Source organism: Triturus cristatus, chromosome 10 (assembly GCF_964204655.1).
Source record: "Triturus cristatus chromosome 10, aTriCri1.1, whole genome shotgun sequence".
Taxonomy (NCBI): domain Eukaryota; kingdom Metazoa; phylum Chordata; class Amphibia; order Caudata; family Salamandridae; genus Triturus; species Triturus cristatus.
In genome coordinates, this window is record NC_140593.1 from 847,730,964 (window position 1) to 847,745,739 (window position 14,776).

General features: G+C 47.2%; 24 non-coding genes across 24 annotated transcripts; all 24 read left to right on the forward strand.

Annotated features, from left to right (window-relative positions):
- Positions 1-283: 283 nt before the first annotated feature.
- On the forward strand, positions 284-395 carry TRNAL-CAA (transfer RNA leucine (anticodon CAA)). The gene is made up of 2 exons: positions 284-321; positions 350-395. It is a non-coding gene; the product is annotated as a tRNA-Leu (tRNA).
- Positions 396-1,331: 936 nt separating this feature from the next.
- TRNAP-CGG (transfer RNA proline (anticodon CGG)) lies at positions 1,332-1,403 on the forward strand. Its single transcript has one exon. It is a non-coding gene; the product is annotated as a tRNA-Pro (tRNA).
- Positions 1,404-1,788: 385 nt separating this feature from the next.
- On the forward strand, positions 1,789-1,861 carry TRNAV-UAC (transfer RNA valine (anticodon UAC)). The gene has a single exon. It is a non-coding gene; the product is annotated as a tRNA-Val (tRNA).
- Positions 1,862-2,290: 429 nt separating this feature from the next.
- On the forward strand, positions 2,291-2,362 carry TRNAP-AGG (transfer RNA proline (anticodon AGG)). The gene has a single exon. It is a non-coding gene; the product is annotated as a tRNA-Pro (tRNA).
- A 386-nt stretch (positions 2,363-2,748) lies between these two features.
- TRNAV-AAC (transfer RNA valine (anticodon AAC)) lies at positions 2,749-2,821 on the forward strand. Its single transcript has one exon. It is a non-coding gene; the product is annotated as a tRNA-Val (tRNA).
- Positions 2,822-3,109: 288 nt separating this feature from the next.
- On the forward strand, positions 3,110-3,221 carry TRNAL-CAA (transfer RNA leucine (anticodon CAA)). The gene is made up of 2 exons: positions 3,110-3,147; positions 3,176-3,221. It is a non-coding gene; the product is annotated as a tRNA-Leu (tRNA).
- A 935-nt stretch (positions 3,222-4,156) lies between these two features.
- TRNAP-CGG (transfer RNA proline (anticodon CGG)) lies at positions 4,157-4,228 on the forward strand. The gene has a single exon. It is a non-coding gene; the product is annotated as a tRNA-Pro (tRNA).
- Positions 4,229-4,613: 385 nt separating this feature from the next.
- Positions 4,614-4,686, forward strand: TRNAV-UAC (transfer RNA valine (anticodon UAC)). Its single transcript has one exon. It is a non-coding gene; the product is annotated as a tRNA-Val (tRNA).
- Positions 4,687-5,115: 429 nt separating this feature from the next.
- TRNAP-AGG (transfer RNA proline (anticodon AGG)) lies at positions 5,116-5,187 on the forward strand. Its single transcript has one exon. It is a non-coding gene; the product is annotated as a tRNA-Pro (tRNA).
- A 386-nt stretch (positions 5,188-5,573) lies between these two features.
- TRNAV-AAC (transfer RNA valine (anticodon AAC)) lies at positions 5,574-5,646 on the forward strand. Its single transcript has one exon. It is a non-coding gene; the product is annotated as a tRNA-Val (tRNA).
- A 288-nt stretch (positions 5,647-5,934) lies between these two features.
- Positions 5,935-6,046, forward strand: TRNAL-CAA (transfer RNA leucine (anticodon CAA)). Its single transcript has 2 exons — positions 5,935-5,972; positions 6,001-6,046. It is a non-coding gene; the product is annotated as a tRNA-Leu (tRNA).
- Positions 6,047-6,982: 936 nt separating this feature from the next.
- Positions 6,983-7,054, forward strand: TRNAP-CGG (transfer RNA proline (anticodon CGG)). The gene has a single exon. It is a non-coding gene; the product is annotated as a tRNA-Pro (tRNA).
- A 385-nt stretch (positions 7,055-7,439) lies between these two features.
- TRNAV-UAC (transfer RNA valine (anticodon UAC)) lies at positions 7,440-7,512 on the forward strand. Its single transcript has one exon. It is a non-coding gene; the product is annotated as a tRNA-Val (tRNA).
- Positions 7,513-7,941: 429 nt separating this feature from the next.
- TRNAP-AGG (transfer RNA proline (anticodon AGG)) lies at positions 7,942-8,013 on the forward strand. Its single transcript has one exon. It is a non-coding gene; the product is annotated as a tRNA-Pro (tRNA).
- Positions 8,014-8,399: 386 nt separating this feature from the next.
- TRNAV-AAC (transfer RNA valine (anticodon AAC)) lies at positions 8,400-8,472 on the forward strand. The gene has a single exon. It is a non-coding gene; the product is annotated as a tRNA-Val (tRNA).
- Positions 8,473-9,800: 1,328 nt separating this feature from the next.
- Positions 9,801-9,872, forward strand: TRNAP-CGG (transfer RNA proline (anticodon CGG)). Its single transcript has one exon. It is a non-coding gene; the product is annotated as a tRNA-Pro (tRNA).
- Positions 9,873-10,257: 385 nt separating this feature from the next.
- On the forward strand, positions 10,258-10,330 carry TRNAV-UAC (transfer RNA valine (anticodon UAC)). Its single transcript has one exon. It is a non-coding gene; the product is annotated as a tRNA-Val (tRNA).
- Positions 10,331-10,759: 429 nt separating this feature from the next.
- On the forward strand, positions 10,760-10,831 carry TRNAP-AGG (transfer RNA proline (anticodon AGG)). The gene has a single exon. It is a non-coding gene; the product is annotated as a tRNA-Pro (tRNA).
- A 386-nt stretch (positions 10,832-11,217) lies between these two features.
- TRNAV-AAC (transfer RNA valine (anticodon AAC)) lies at positions 11,218-11,290 on the forward strand. The gene has a single exon. It is a non-coding gene; the product is annotated as a tRNA-Val (tRNA).
- A 289-nt stretch (positions 11,291-11,579) lies between these two features.
- On the forward strand, positions 11,580-11,691 carry TRNAL-CAA (transfer RNA leucine (anticodon CAA)). The gene is made up of 2 exons: positions 11,580-11,617; positions 11,646-11,691. It is a non-coding gene; the product is annotated as a tRNA-Leu (tRNA).
- A 936-nt stretch (positions 11,692-12,627) lies between these two features.
- Positions 12,628-12,699, forward strand: TRNAP-CGG (transfer RNA proline (anticodon CGG)). The gene has a single exon. It is a non-coding gene; the product is annotated as a tRNA-Pro (tRNA).
- A 385-nt stretch (positions 12,700-13,084) lies between these two features.
- TRNAV-UAC (transfer RNA valine (anticodon UAC)) lies at positions 13,085-13,157 on the forward strand. The gene has a single exon. It is a non-coding gene; the product is annotated as a tRNA-Val (tRNA).
- A 429-nt stretch (positions 13,158-13,586) lies between these two features.
- TRNAP-AGG (transfer RNA proline (anticodon AGG)) lies at positions 13,587-13,658 on the forward strand. Its single transcript has one exon. It is a non-coding gene; the product is annotated as a tRNA-Pro (tRNA).
- A 386-nt stretch (positions 13,659-14,044) lies between these two features.
- Positions 14,045-14,117, forward strand: TRNAV-AAC (transfer RNA valine (anticodon AAC)). The gene has a single exon. It is a non-coding gene; the product is annotated as a tRNA-Val (tRNA).
- Positions 14,118-14,776: the final 659 nt, after the last annotated feature.

Consider the following 14,776-nt stretch of genomic DNA (forward strand, 5'->3'; position numbering starts at 1 on the left):
CATGAGCTGCTTTTATGTGCACCCTCTAAAACCTTATTATCTCAATGCAAGCTTAAGAAGAGGCGGTCCATGAACCCAGCGAGCCGTGGGAAACTTCCTTTACTTTTGCAAGACGAAACAAAGTAATCCGCATCCATCAGTGGTCGCTCTTGTGCCTAGCTTTTTTTTTATCATGCCATGTTGTATTGTGGGGCCTTTACACCTGTGACATTGCTGTGAACGCTGTAAGTGCAAACATTGGCAAGTGCAGACAGAAGAGTCAGACCTGTACATAGCCAGGGCTGTCAGGATGGCCGAGTGGTCTAAGGCGCCAGACTCAAGAGAGCTTGATCTTCAGTGCAACTGAGACTTCTGGTCTCCTCATGGAGGCGTGGGTTCAAATCCCACTTCTGACAGGTCTCTTTTACACCCTTAAATCTTCCTGTTTTTTGCAGTGCATTCCCCACACGCCACAATCTTTGCACGGACCTGTAACATATGACGAGAAATCCACCAACGATCAGGCTGGGCCCTCAATCACAATTCCATGTATTCCTGGAAGGGACACCTCAGGCACAACTTCCGTTAAATTTGCACTCCATCACACTAACTGCCGTGCTGGTTTCTCACTAAGCAGTTGATCCTATCTTTGTTGTGAGGCTCTCCTGCCACCTTTTGGGCGGAGAAGGCACTGTCCCTGCAACAACAGAGGCAGACATGTTCAACAGGGCTTCCTGGTTATGTGGGAGGAGCAGATTGTCATTGGTCACCCCTTGCGAATTTTAATTTACATAAGGAAGACAGAGAGGTAGCTGGGAGTAGGCAGTACACATGGACATTGAACTCTATCTTGTGATTTGCAGCCAATTCTAGATTGAGGCAGGAGGAAAGGAGGTGACTTGCCCAACAATGACCATTCTGGGAATTCAGCCACCCTGGGTCTCCCAGGTGAGTGTTTCAGTCCTGCGAGCCACTCATATAAATCTCGCCTGATCTCGCCTGATCGAGCGCTGAGTGAGCGTGTTTAAATCCAAGAATCAAACGCCTCTTTCTTAGGAGCAAGAATTGGCAGGCCCTCCCTTGCTTCTGGGGTGGAAGTTTATGGGGCAAGGGTCCAGGACTTGCAGAGAAGTACAAGTGCCAGAAAGTGCCTGCAGTTCTCATCAGTGCCTTTTTTCTGCTCACTGGCAGCTAGGATATCGGCTGATCCCTTCCTTGCAAGAGTGAAAAAAACAACATCTTGAGAGAAACATGACTTTGTGTGGCTCACATAGAGAGAGAGCAGCCAAATAGCACTGCTTTGTTTCTGAAAGACGCATCAGAAATTGTTCAAATTGGCGACTCGGGAATCAGGCTCGTTGGTCTAGGGGTATGATTCTCGCTTCGGGTGCGAGAGGTCCCGGGTTCAAATCCCGGACGAGCCCAAGCTGTGGAATTATTTTTAGGCTGCTTATTATATAGGACCATTTCTTCTTTTCAATGCTATAAGACGCCGTGTGTGGTGAGAAAGTTCCTTTCCCTGCACGCTGTTTCCCACTTTTGGCGTATAGAATTTCAGTGCCGGACTTCTTTGCAACTGCTTTTCTGGGGTGGACCATCAGTGTAGGAACATTAAATTCAAAGTGTTTTTCTAGTGTGATTTCAGGTATGGTTTTAAAATCGCCTTTTGGAATAAAAGTGGTCCTCGTTCCTTTCTTCCAAAGAAAGAGATCGGGTAAGGAGGGTCCAACGTTGAGCTTCATGGACATTGGCCCTTGGTCTGTGCTTTCCAGCCCACTACATGCCAAGAAGATTGCTGCCAGAGTATTTGTTTCTGTGGTGTAGTGGTTATCATGTTCGCTTTACACGCGAAAGGTCCCTGGTTCGAGACCGGGCAGAAACAGCAGCTTATTGTTTGCATTTACTCTCTCAACTTATAGGAAAGCTGAGATAATGGAAGCTGTCTATCCCTCGCCAGCGTGACGTACTGTGCTCCAGGGGCATCAGTGACAGCTCAAAAAGAGAAGTGACGATAGTTTGCGCCATTCGTTTGCACGTCCTTTTGTACTGAAGGGTGGGCCTACTTGATGAAAGCAAGGCATGAGAGCAGAAATTGTTTTATTGTCCTCACCGAGAGCATACACCTAGAGCAAACAAAATGTCTGAAGGATGGAGGCATTTTCATTTCTTGTTCGATGACGGCCATGGAAAAGACAGCAACCATATTGCAGAAGAGAGCAGCATGTGCAGTTGCTTGCTTTGGGTGAAGCATTCACCGACTCGCTGCCAATATCCCCCGGAGCTGGTGCGAAAGGTGACTCTTGTGTGCCTCGGCTCGTTGGTCTAGGGGTATGATTCTCGCTTAGGGTGCGAGAGGTCCCGGGTTCAAATCCCGGACGAGCCCTTTTTTAGAGGTAAACATACGAATCCTACTCAAAACTCACAATGCCTGACTATTTCTCATTACACTCGGCGCATTGTTGCACAAATTATTTTGAACCTCAGAAGAAAAACGGATATCCATGCTTTTTCTGCCTTCATGCTTAGTCTGTGTGTGTCCCAGGTGATGCTTTCCCAAGCTGTTCTTGCTGGCATTTAGGCATCAGATATTTGTCTGTCGATGCCTGCATAAGTAAATTTTTAATACGTCTAATTGCAAGCATGTTGGCTGATATCTCTGCAGTTTTCACACTTGCTCCTCGCTTTCTGAGTGGCTGCTGATACAGCAGAATAGAAGTAGAGAGAATCCTTGAGAGGAACCTTGCTCTAACAGTAAAACACAGCAAGTTAGTTTCTGTAGTGTAGTGGTCATCACGTTCGCCTAACATGCGAAAGGTCCCTGGTTTGAGACCGGGCAGAAACACTGTGCATGAGCTGCTTTTATGTGCACCCTCTAAAACCTTATTATCTCAATGCAAGCTTAAGAAGAGGCGGTCCATGAACCCAGCGAGCCGTGGGAAACTTCCTTTACTTTTGCAAGATGAAACAAAGTAATCCGCATCCATCAGTGGTCGCTCTTGTGCCTAGCTTTTTTTTTATCATGCCATGTTGTATTGTGGGGCCTTTACACCTGTGACATTGCTGTGAACGCTGTAAGTGCAAACATTGGCAAGTGCAGACAGAAGAGTCAGACCTGTACATAGCCAGGGCTGTCAGGATGGCCGAGTGGTCTAAGGCGCCAGACTCAAGAGAGCTTGATCTTCAGTGCAACTGAGACTTCTGGTCTCCTCATGGAGGCGTGGGTTCAAATCCCACTTCTGACAGGTCTCTTTTACACCCTTAAATCTTCCTGTTTTTTGCAGTGCATTCCCCACACGCCACAATCTTTGCACGGACCTGTAACATATGACGAGAAATCCACCAACGATCAGGCTGGGCCCTCAATCACAATTCCATGTATTCCTGGAAGGGACACCTCAGGCACAACTTCCGTTAAATTTGCACTCCATCACACTAACTGCCGTGCTGGTTTCTCATTAAGCAGTTGATCCTATCTTTGTTGTGAGGCTCTCCTGCCACCTTTTGGGCGGAGAAGGCACTGTCCCTGCAACAACACAGGCAGACATGTTCAACAGGGCTTCCTGGTTATGTGGGAGGAGCAGATTGTCATTGGTCACCCCTTGCGAATTTTAATTTACATAAGGAAGACAGAGAGGTAGCTGGGAGTAGGCAGTACACACGGACATTGAGCTCTATCTTGTGATTTGCAGCCAATTCTAGATTGAGGCAGGAGGAAAGGAGGTGACTTGCCCAACAATGACCATTCTGGGAATTCAGCCACCCTGGGTCTCCCAGGTGAGTGTTTCAGTCCTGCGAGCCACTCATATAAATCTCGCCTGATCGAGCCTATTGAGCGCTGAGTGAGCGTGTTTGAATCCAAGAATCAAACGCCTCTTTCTTAGGAGCAAGAATTGGCAGGCCCTCCCTTGCTTCTGGGGTGGAAGTTTATGGGGCAAGGGTCCAGGACTTGCAGAGAAGTACAAGTGCCAGAAAGTGCCTGCAGTTCTCATCAGTGCCTTTTTTCTGCTCACTGGCAGCTAGGATATCGGCTGATCCCTTCCTTGCAAGAGTGAAAAAAACAACATCTTGAGAGAAACATGACTTTGTGTGGCTCACATATAGAGAGAGCAGCCAAATAGCACTGCTTTGTTTCTGAAAGACGCATCAGAAATTGTTCAAATTGGCGACTCGGGAATCAGGCTCGTTGGTCTAGGGGTATGATTCTCACTTCGGGTGCGAGAGGTCCCGGGTTCAAATCCCGGACGAGCCCAAGCTGTGGAATTATTTTTAGGCTGCTTATTATATAGGACCATTTCTTCTTTTCAATGCTATAAGACGCCGTGTGTGGTGAGAAAGTTCCTTTCCCTGCACGCTGTTTCCCACTTTTGGCGTATAGAATTTCAGTGCCGGACTTCTTTGCAACTGCTTTTCTGGGGTGGACCATCAGTGTAGGAACATTAAATTCAAAGTGTTTTTCTAGTGTGATTTCAGGTATGGTTTTAAAATCGCCTTTTGGAATAAAAGTGGTCCTCGTTCCTTTCTTCCAAAGAAAGAGATCGGGTAAGGAGGGTCCAACGTTGAGCTTCATGGACATTGGCCCTTGGTCTGTGCTTTCCAGCCCACTACATGCCAAGAAGATTGCTACCAGAGTATCTGTTTCTGTGGTGTAGTGGTTATCACGTTCGCTTTACACGCGAAAGGTCCCTGGTTCGAGACCGGGCAGAAACAGCAGCTTATTGTTTGCATTTACTCTCTCAACTTATAGGAAAGCTGAGATAATGGAAGCTGTCTATCCCTCGCCAGCGTGACGTACTGTGCTCCAGGGGCATCAGTGACAGCTCAAAAAGAGAAGTGACGATAGTTTGCGCCATTCGTTTGCACGTCCTTTTGTACTGAAGGGTGGGCCTACTTGATGAAAGCAAGGCATGAGAGCAGAAATTGTTTTATTGTCCTCACCGAGAGCATACACCTAGAGCAAACAAAATGTCTGAAGGATGGAGGCATTTTCATTTCTTGTTCGATGACGGCCATGGAAAAGACAGCAACCATATTGCAGAAGAGAGCAGCATGTGCAGTTGCTTGCTTTGGGTGAAGCATTCACCGACTCGCTGCCAATAACCCCCGGAGCTGGTGCGAAAGGTGACTCTTGTGTGCCTCGGCTCGTTGGTCTAGGGGTATGATTCTCGCTTAGGGTGCGAGAGGTCCCGGGTTCAAATCCCGGACGAGCCCTTTTTTAGAGGTAAACATACGAATCCTACTCAAAACTCACAATGCCTGACTATTTCTCATTACACTCGGCGCATTGTTGCACAAATTATTTTGAACCTCAGAAGAAAAACGGATATCCATGCTTTTTCTGCCTTCATGCTTAGTCTCTGTGTGTCCCAGGTGATGCTTTCCCAAGCTGTACTTGCTGGCATTTAGGCATCAGATATTTGTCTGTCGATGCCTGCATAAGTAAATTTTTAATACGTCTAATTGCAAGCATGTTGGCTGATATCTCTGCAGTTTTCACACTTGCTCCTCGCTTTCTGAGTGGCTGCTGATACAGCAGAATAGAAGTAGAGAGAATCCTTGAGAGGAACCTTGCTCTAACAGTAAAACACAGCAAGTTAGTTTCTGTAGTGTAGTGGTCATCACGTTCGCCTAACACGCGAAAGGTCCCCGGTTCGAGACCGGGCAGAAACACTGTGCATGAGCTGCTTTTATGTGCACCCTCTAAAACCTTATTATCTCAATGCAAGCTTAAGAAGAGGCGGTCCATGAACCCAGCGAGCCGTGGGAAACTTCCTTTACTTTTGCAAGACGAAACAAAGTAATCCGCATCCATCAGTGGTCGCTCTTGTGCCTAGCTTTTTTTTTATCATGCCATGTTGTATTGTGGGGCCTTTACACCTGTGACATTGCTGTGAACGCTGTAAGTGCAAACATTGGCAAGTGCAGACAGAAGAGTCAGACCTGTACATAGCCAGGGCTGTCAGGATGGCCGAGTGGTCTAAGGCGCCAGACTCAAGAGAGCTTGATCTTCAGTGCAACTGAGACTTCTGGTCTCCTCATGGAGGCGTGGGTTCAAATCCCACTTCTGACAGGTCTCTTTTACACCCTTAAATCTTCCTGTTTTTTGCAGTGCATTCCCCACACGCCACAATCTTTGCACGGACCTGTAACATATGACGAGAAATCCACCAACGATCAGGCTGGGCCCTCAATCACAATTCCATGTATTCCTGGAAGGGACACCTCAGGCACAACTTCCGTTAAATTTGCACTCCATCACACTAACTGCCGTGCTGGTTTCTCACTAAGCAGTTGATCCTATCTTTGTTGTGAGGCTCTCCTGCCACCTTTTGGGCGGAGAAGGCACTGTCCCTGCAACAACAGAGGCAGACATGTTCAACAGGGCTTCCTGGTTATGTGGGAGGAGCAGATTGTCATTGGTCACCCCTTGCGAATTTTAATTTACATAAGGAAGACAGAGAGGTAGCTGGGAGTAGGCAGTACACATGGACATTGAACTCTATCTTGTGATTTGCAGCCAATTCTAGATTGAGGCAGGAGGAAAGGAGGTGACTTGCCCAACAATGACCATTCTGGGAATTCAGCCACCCTGGGTCTCCCAGGTGAGTGTTTCAGTCCTGCGAGCCACTCATATAAATCTCGCCTGATCTCGCCTGATCGAGCGAGGAGTGAGCGTGTTTAAATCCAAGAATCAAACGCCTCTTTCTTAGGAGCAAGAATTGGCAGGCCCTCCCTTGCTTCTGGGGTGGAAGTTTATGGGGCAAGGGTCCAGGACTTGCAGAGAAGTACAAGTGCCAGAAAGTGCCTGCAGTTCTCATCAGTGCCTTTTTTCTGCTCACTGGCAGCTAGGATATCGGCTGATCCCTTCCTTGCAAGAGTGAAAAAAACAACATCTTGAGAGAAACATGACTTTGTGTGGCTCACATAGAGAGAGAGCAGCCAAATAGCACTGCTTTGTTTCTGAAAGACGCATCAGAAATTGTTCAAATTGGCGACTCGGGAATCAGGCTCGTTGGTCTAGGGGTATGATTCTCGCTTCGGGTGCGAGAGGTCCCGGGTTCAAATCCCGGACGAGCCCAAGCTGTGGAATTATTTTTAGGCTGCTTATTATATAGGACCATTTCTTCTTTTCAATGCTATAAGACGCCGTGTGTGGTGAGAAAGTTCCTTTCCCTGCACGCTGTTTCCCACTTTTGGCGTATAGAATTTCAGTGCCGGACTTCTTTGCAACTGCTTTTCTGGGGTGGACCATCGGTGTAGGAACATTAAATTCAAAGTGTTTTTCTAGTGTGATTTCAGGTATGGTTTTAAAATCGCCTTTTGGAATAAAAGTGGTCCTCGTTCCTTTCTTCCAAAGAAAGAGATCGGGTAAGGAGGGTCCAACGTTGAGCTTCATGGACATTGGCCCTTGGTCTGTGCTTTCCAGCCCACTACATGCCAAGAAGATTGCTGCCAGAGTATCTGTTTCTGTGGTGTAGTGGTTATCATGTTCGCTTTACACGCGAAAGGTCCCTGGTTCGAGACCGGGCAGAAACAGCAGCTTATTGTTTGCATTTACTCTCTCAACTTATAGGAAAGCTGAGATAATGGAAGCTGTCTATCCCTCGCCAGCGTGACGTACTGTGCTCCAGGGGCATCAGTGACAGCTCAAAAAGAGAAGTGACGATAGTTTGCGCCATTCGTTTGCACGTCCTTTTGTACTGAAGGGTGGGCCTACTTGATGAAAGCAAGGCATGAGAGCAGAAATTGTTTTATTGTCCTCACCGAGAGCATACACCTAGAGCAAACAAAATGTCTGAAGGATGGAGGCATTTTCATTTCTTGTTCGATGACGGCCATGGAAAAGACAGCAACCATATTGCAGAAGAGAGCAGCATGTGCAGTTGCTTGCTTTGGGTGAAGCATTCACCGACTCGCTGCCAATATCCCCCGGAGCTGGTGCGAAAGGTGACTCTTGTGTGCCTCGGCTCGTTGGTCTAGGGGTATGATTCTCGCTTAGGGTGCGAGAGGTCCCGGGTTCAAATCCCGGACGAGCCCTTTTTTAGAGGTAAACATACGAATCCTACTCAAAACTCACAATGCCTGACTATTTCTCATTACACTCGGCGCATTGTTGCACAAATTATTTTGAACCTCAGAAGAAAAACGGATATCCATGCTTTTTCTGCCTTCATGCTTAGTCTGTGTGTGTCCCAGGTGATGCTTTCCCAAGCTGTTCTTGCTGGCATTTAGGCATCAGATATTTGTCTGTCGATGCCTGCATAAGTAAATTTTTAATACGTCTAATTGCAAGCATGTTGGCTGATATCTCTGCAGTTTTCACACTTGCTCCTCGCTTTCTGAGTGGCTGCTGATACAGCAGAATAGAAGTAGAGAGAATCCTTGAGAGGAACCTTGCTCTAACAGTAAAACACAGCAAGTTAGTTTCTGTAGTGTAGTGGTCATCACGTTCGCCTAACATGCGAAAGGTCCCTGGTTTGAGACCGGGCAGAAACACTGTGCATGAGCTGCTTTTATGTGCACCCTCTAAAACCTTATTATCTCAATGCAAGCTTAAGAAGAGGCGGTCCATGAACCCAGCGAGCCGTGGGAAACTTCCTTTACTTTTGCAAGATGAAACAAAGTAATCCGCATCCATCAGTGGTCGCTCTTGTGCCTAGCTTTTTTTTTATCATGCCATGTTGTATTGTGGGGCCTTTACACCTGTGACATTGCTGTGAACGCTGTAAGTGCAAACATTGGCAAGTGCAGACAGAAGAGTCAGACCTGTACATAGCCAAGGATGGCCGAGTGGTCTAAGGCGCCAGACTCAAGAGAGCTTGATCTTCAGTGCAACTGAGACTTCTGGTCTCCTCATGGAGGCGTGGGTTCAAATCCCACTTCTGACAGGTCTCTTTTACACCCTTAAATCTTCCTGTTTTTTGCAGTGCATTCCCCACACGCCACAATCTTTGCACGGACCTGTAACATATGACGAGAAATCCACCAACGATCAGGCTGGGCCCTCAATCACAATTCCATGTATTCCTGGAAGGGACACCTCAGGCACAACTTCCGTTAAATTTGCACTCCATCACACTAACTGCCGTGCTGGTTTCTCATTAAGCAGTTGATCCTATCTTTGTTGTGAGGCTCTCCTGCCACCTTTTGGGCGGAGAAGGCACTGTCCCTGCAACAACACAGGCAGACATGTTCAACAGGGCTTCCTGGTTATGTGGGAGGAGCAGATTGTCATTGGTCACCCCTTGCGAATTTTAATTTACATAAGGAAGACAGAGAGGTAGCTGGGAGTAGGCAGTACACACGGACATTGAGCTCTATCTTGTGATTTGCATCCAATTCTAGATTGAGGCAGGAGGAAAGAAGGTGACTTGCCCAACAATGACCATTCTGGGAATTCAGCCACCCTGGGTCTCCCAGGTGAGTGTTTCAGTCCTGCGAGCCACTCATATAAATCTCGCCTGATCTCGCCTGATCGAGCGCTGAGTGAGCGTGTTTGAATCCAAGAATCAAACGCCTCTTTCTTAGGAGCAAGAATTGGCAGGCCCTCCCTTGCTTCTGGGGTGGAAGTTTATGGGGCAAGGGTCCAGGACTTGCAGAGAAGTACAAGTGCCAGAAAGTGCCTGCAGTTCTCATCAGTGCCTTTTTTCTGCTCACTGGCAGCTAGGATATCGGCTGATCCCTTCCTTGCAAGAGTGAAAAAAACAACATCTTGAGAGAAACATGACTTTGTGTGGCTCACATATAGAGAGAGCAGCCAAATAGCACTGCTTTGTTTCTGAAAGACGCATCAGAAATTGTTCAAATTGGCGACTCGGGAATCAGGCTCGTTGGTCTAGGGGTATGATTCTCACTTCGGGTGCGAGAGGTCCCGGGTTCAAATCCCGGACGAGCCCAAGCTGTGGAATTATTTTTAGGCTGCTTATTATATAGGACCATTTCTTCTTTTCAATGCTATAAGACGCCGTGTGTGGTGAGAAAGTTCCTTTCCCTGCACGCTGTTTCCCACTTTTGGCGTATAGAATTTCAGTGCCGGACTTCTTTGCAACTGCTTTTCTGGGGTGGACCATCAGTGTAGGAACATTAAATTCAAAGTGTTTTTCTAGTGTGATTTCAGGTATGGTTTTAAAATCGCCTTTTGGAATAAAAGTGGTCCTCGTTCCTTTCTTCCAAAGAAAGAGATCGGGTAAGGAGTGTCCAACTTTGAGCTTCATGGACATTGGCCCTTGGTCTGTGCTTTCCAGCCCACTACATGCCAAGAAGATTGCTACCAGAGTATCTGTTTCTGTGGTGTAGTGGTTATCACGTTCGCTTTACACGCGAAATGTCCCTGGTTCGAGACCGGGCAGAAACAGCAGCTTATTGTTTGCATTTACTCTCTCAACTTATAGGAAAGCTGAGATAATGGAAGCTGTCTATCCCTCGCCAGCGTGACGTACTGTGCTCCAGGGGCATCAGTGACAGCTCAAAAAGAGAAGTGACGATAGTTTGCGCCATTCGTTTGCACGTCCTTTTGTACTGAAGGGTGGGCCTACTTGATGAAAGCAAGGCATGAGAGCAGAAATTGTTTTATTGTCCTCACCGAGAGCATACACCTAGAGCAAACAAAATGTCTGAAGGATGGAGTCATTTTCATTTCTTGTTCGATGACGGCCATGGAAAAGACAGCAACCATATTGCAGAAGAGAGCAGCATGTGCAGTTGCTTGCTTTGGGTGAAGCATTCACCGACTCGCTGCCAATAACCCCCGGAGCTGGTGCGAAAGGTGACTCTTGTGTGCCTCGGCTCGTTGGTCTAGGGGTATGATTCTCGCTTAGGGTGCGAGAGGTCCCGGGTTCAAATCCCGGACGAGCCCTTTTTTAGAGGTAAACATACGAATCCTACTCAAAACTCACAATGCCTGACTATTTCTCATTACACTCGGCGCATTGTTGCACAAATTATTTTGAACCTCAGAAGAAAAACGGATATCCATGCTTTTTCTGCCTTCATGCTTAGTCTGTGTGTGTCCCAGGTGATGCTTTCCCAAGCTGTACTTGCTGGCATTTAGGCATCAGATATTTGTCTGTCGATGCCTGCATAAGTAAATTTTTAATACGTCTAATTGCAAGCATGTTGGCTGATATCTCTGCAGTTTTCACACTTGCTCCTCGCTTTCTGAGTGGCTGCTGATACAGCAGAATAGAAGTAGAGAGAATCCTTGAGAGGAACCTTGCTCTAACAGTAAAACACAGCAAGTTAGTTTCTGTAGTGTAGTGGTCATCACGTTCGCCTAACACGCGAAAGGTCCCCGGTTCGAGACCGGGCAGAAACACTGTGCATGAGCTGCTTTTATGTGCACCCTCTAAAACCTTATTATCTCAATGCAAGCTTAAGAAGAGGCGGTCCATGAACCCAGCGAGCCGTGGGAAACTTCCTTTACTTTTGCAAGACGAAACAAAGTAATCCGCATCCATCAGTGGTCGCTCTTGTGCCTAGCTTTTTTTTTATCATGCCATGTTGTATTGTGGGGCCTTTACACCTGTGACATTGCTGTGAACGCTGTTAAGTGCAAACATTGGCAAGTGCAGACAGAAGAGTCAGACCTGTACATAGCCAGGGCTGTCAGGATGGCCGAGTGGTCTAAGGCGCCAGACTCAAGAGAGCTTGATCTTCAGTGCAACTGAGACTTCTGGTCTCCTCATGGAGGCGTGGGTTCAAATCCCACTTCTGACAGGTCTCTTTTACACCCTTAAATCTTCCTGTTTTTTGCAGTGCATTCCCCACACGCCACAATCTTTGCACGGACCTGTAACATATGACGAGAAATCCACCAACGATCAGGCTGGGCCCTCAATCACAATTCCATGTATTCCTGGAAGGGACACCTCAGGCACAACTTCCGTTAAATTTGCACTCCATCACACTAACTGCCGTGCTGGTTTCTCACTAAGCAGTTGATCCTATCTTTGTTGTGAGGCTCTCCTGCCACCTTTTGGGCGGAGAAGGCACTGTCCCTGCAACAACAGAGGCAGACATGTTCAACAGGGCTTCCTGGTTATGTGGGAGGAGCAGATTGTCATTGGTCACCCCTTGCGAATTTTAATTTACATAAGGAAGACAGAGAGGTAGCTGGGAGTAGGCAGTACACATGGACATTGAACTCTATCTTGTGATTTGCAGCCAATTCTAGATTGAGGCAGGAGGAAAGGAGGTGACTTGCCCAACAATGACCATTCTGGGAATTCAGCCACCCTGGGTCTCCCAGGTGAGTGTTTCAGTCCTGCGAGCCACTCATATAAATCTCGCCTGATCTCGCCTGATCGAGCGAGGAGTGAGCGTGTTTAAATCCAAGAATCAAACGCCTCTTTCTTAGGAGCAAGAATTGGCAGGCCCTCCCTTGCTTCTGGGGTGGAAGTTTATGGGGCAAGGGTCCAGGACTTGCAGAGAAGTACAAGTGCCAGAAAGTGCCTGCAGTTCTCATCAGTGCCTTTTTTCTGCTCACTGGCAGCTAGGATATCGGCTGATCCCTTCCTTGCAAGAGTGAAAAAAACAACATCTTGAGAGAAACATGACTTTGTGTGGCTCACATAGAGAGAGAGCAGCCAAATAGCACTGCTTTGTTTCTGAAAGACGCATCAGAAATTGTTCAAATTGGCGACTCGGGAATCAGGCTCGTTGGTCTAGGGGTATGATTCTCGCTTCGGGTGCGAGAGGTCCCGGGTTCAAATCCCGGACGAGCCCAAGCTGTGGAATTATTTTTAGGCTGCTTATTATATAGGACCATTTCTTCTTTTCAATGCTATAAGACGCCGTGTGTGGTGAGAAAGTTCCTTTCCCTGCACGCTGTTTCCCACTTTTGGCGTATAGAATTTCAGTGCCGGACTTCTTTGCAACTGCTTTTCTGGGGTGGACCATCAGTGTAGGAACATTAAATTCAAAGTGTTTTTCTAGTGTGATTTCAGGTATGGTTTTAAAATCGCCTTTTGGAATAAAAGTGGTCCTCGTTCCTTTCTTCCAAAGAAAGAGATCGGGTAAGGAGGGTCCAACGTTGAGCTTCATGGACATTGGCCCTTGGTCTGTGCTTTCCAGCCCACTACATGCCAAGAAGATTGCTGCCAGAGTATCTGTTTCTGTGGTGTAGTGGTTATCATGTTCGCTTTACACGCGAAAGGTCCCTGGTTCGAGACCGGGCAGAAACAGCAGCTTATTGTTTGCATTTACTCTCTCAACTTATAGGAAAGCTGAGATAATGGAAGCTGTCTATCCCTCGCCAGCGTGACGTACTGTGCTCCAGGGGCATCAGTGACAGCTCAAAAAGAGAAGTGACGATAGTTTGCGCCATTCGTTTGCACGTCCTTTTGTACTGAAGGGTGGGCCTACTTGATGAAAGCAAGGCATGAGAGCAGAAATTGTTTTATTGTCCTCACCGAGAGCATACACCTAGAGCAAACAAAATGTCTGAAGGATGGAGGCATTTTCATTTCTTGTTCGATGACGGCCATGGAAAAGACAGCAACCATATTGCAGAAGAGAGCAGCATGTGCAGTTGCTTGCTTTGGGTGAAGCATTCACCGACTCGCTGCCAATATCCCCCGGAGCTGGTGCGAAAGGTGACTCTTGTGTGCCTCGGCTCGTTGGTCTAGGGGTATGATTCTCGCTTAGGGTGCGAGAGGTCCCGGGTTCAAATCCCGGACGAGCCCTTTTTTAGAGGTAAACATACGAATCCTACTCAAAACTCACAATGCCTGACTATTTCTCATTACACTCGGCGCATTGTTGCACAAATTATTTTGAACCTCAGAAGAAAAACGGATATCCATGCTTTTTCTGCCTTCATGCTTAGTCTGTGTGTGTCCCAGGTGATGCTTTCCCAAGCTGTACTTGCTGGCATTTAGGCATCAGATATTTGTCTGTCGATGCCTGCATAAGTAAATTTTTAATACGTCTAATTGCAAGCATGTTGGCTGATATCTCTGCAGTTTTCACACTTGCTCCTCGCTTTCTGAGTGGCTGCTGATACAGCAGAATAGAAGTAGAGAGAATCCTTGAGAGGAACCTTGCTCTAACAGTAAAACACAGCAAGTTAGTTTCTGTAGTGTAGTGGTCATCACGTTCGCCTAACATGCGAAAGGTCCCTGGTTTGAGACCGGGCAGAAACACTGTGCATGAGCTGCTTTTATGTGCACCCTCTAAAACCTTATTATCTCAATGCAAGCTTAAGAAGAGGCGGTCCATGAACCCAGCGAGCCGTGGGAAACTTCCTTTACTTTTGCAAGATGAAACAAAGTAATCCGCATCCATCAGTGGTCGCTCTTGTGCCTAGCTTTTTTTTTATCATGCCATGTTGTATTGTGGGGCCTTTACACCTGTGACATTGCTGTGAACGCTGTAAGTGCAAACATTGGCAAGTGCAGACAGAAGAGTCAGACCTGTACATAGCCAAGGATGGCCGAGTGGTCTAAGGCGCCAGACTCAAGAGAGCTTGATCTTCAGTGCAACTGAGACTTCTGGTCTCCTCATGGAGGCGTGGGTTCAAATCCCACTTCTGACAGGTCTCTTTTACACCCTTAAATCTTCCTGTTTTTTGCAGTGCATTCCCCACACGCCACAATCTTTGCACGGACCTGTAACATATGACGAGAAATCCACCAACGATCAGGCTGGGCCCTCAATCACAATTCCATGTATTCCTGGAAGGGACACCTCAGGCACAACTTCCGTTAAATTTGCACTCCATCACACTAACTGCCGTGCTGGTTTCTCATTAAGCAGTTGATCCTATCTTTGTTGTGAGGCTCTCCTGCCACCTTTTGGGCGG